We start from the raw sequence: 1,585 nt of genomic DNA, 5'->3' as shown, positions 1-1,585 counted from the left end.
AGTGAATAGTGAGTAATCTGAATTTGTCTGTTTGAAACCAAATTTTTGAAGTGATGTAGTGAGCTTGGAATTCCAGGCTCTTGATGCTTGCTTGAGCCCATAGAGAGACTTGTGTAGCTTACAAACTAGCCTTGAATGACTAGGACACTCCCCCTTGATTACATATCCCTATGGCAGCTCCATATATACATCCTCTACTAGTTCATCATTCAAGAAGGCATTATTCACATCAAGTTGTGATAAATGCCAGTTGTGTGCAGCTGCTAACACAAAAAATGCTCTTACTGTTGTTTCTCTGGCCCACTGGGTTGAAAGTGTCTTGGTGGTCAAAACCTTCAATCTGATTATATCCTTTTACAACCAAACGTGCTTTGTGTCTCTACATTGCCATCAGCATTCAGTTTTACCTTGTATACCCATTTGCAACCTACTACATTACAGTTGGGAGGTAGTGGAACAATGCTCCATGTACCATTATCTTCCAATGCCTTCAATTCAACAGTCATGGCATTTTTCCAGTGAGAATGCTTGATTGCTTGTTGGTAAGAATTTGGTTCAAAAATTGCTGATAGAGAAGTGATGAATGACTCATTAGCAGGGGATAATGGGTGGCAAGATAGGTGTTTAGTGATTGGATGTGCAGTAATATTGTTGGTTTGAAAAGGTAAGTCTAGTTGGTAGGCTTCAAGGTACTTTGGGATATACTTTGGTTTGAAGCTTCTTCTAACTTTTGTTTGTGTGTCATTGGTTATGATTGCTTCAGGTTCATTAGTGCTGCCAGTTGCAGAAGTACTAACAGAATCACTGACCTTATCAGGGGTATTTTGGTCCAAATCATTCACAGATGATATTGAAGGTTGGTCATTGGGTGAATTACTGTCAAACCCTGTTCTATAAAATAATTACGACGTCATTTACATGCTCAATAGAATGTTTGCATATTTAGAAAGTTCGAAGAATCGTTAAAAGACGATATTGCCCCTAATGGTATCATTAAGTCGATTAAGCCTCAAACTAGTTTCAATAGAAATTTTAAGGTGAAATTAAGAGTTTCATGGTCCAGGGATGACTTAAAATAGTGATTTGGAGTTCGAGGATCAATTTGGAGTCAAACCGAAATTTTCACTATCTAAGGGCAAAATGGTCATTTGCCACTTGGGGATAAAATGGAAATTTTTAGAAAAGATTTTTTTGGTCCATTTGACTTATTGGAGTATGATTTGAGGTTTAGAACTGAAAAAGTTTAATTCCGGTGATTTCTGGAGTGTAAGGGTGAAATCGTAATTTTTCCAACTGTGGACAAAATTTGAGATTTTGAGAGAATTTAAATCACATTTGACAAATTGGAGAATGGTATGAGTATAAGGGATGAAAAATATGTCTATGGGCAATTTTTTAGTTTTTGGGGTAAAAATGTAATTTTTGACTTTTACAGGGGTAAAAGTGTAAATTTTAAAAATTACTTCACCAAGACTTTGGATAAGTCTGAGAATTTTATCTAAGTTATGGATATTTGAAGGAATAATGTGTGGTGGAGATTTAAAGCTTAAAAGATAAGAATTTAAAAAAATAGACCAATAATGTA

The sequence above is a fragment of the Theobroma cacao genome, chromosome 5 (genome assembly GCF_000208745.1).
Source record: "Theobroma cacao cultivar B97-61/B2 chromosome 5, Criollo_cocoa_genome_V2, whole genome shotgun sequence".
Taxonomy (NCBI): Eukaryota; Viridiplantae; Streptophyta; class Magnoliopsida; order Malvales; family Malvaceae; genus Theobroma; species Theobroma cacao.
The sequence above is the reverse complement of the archived record's forward strand: the minus strand, read 5'-3'. Positions refer to the sequence as shown.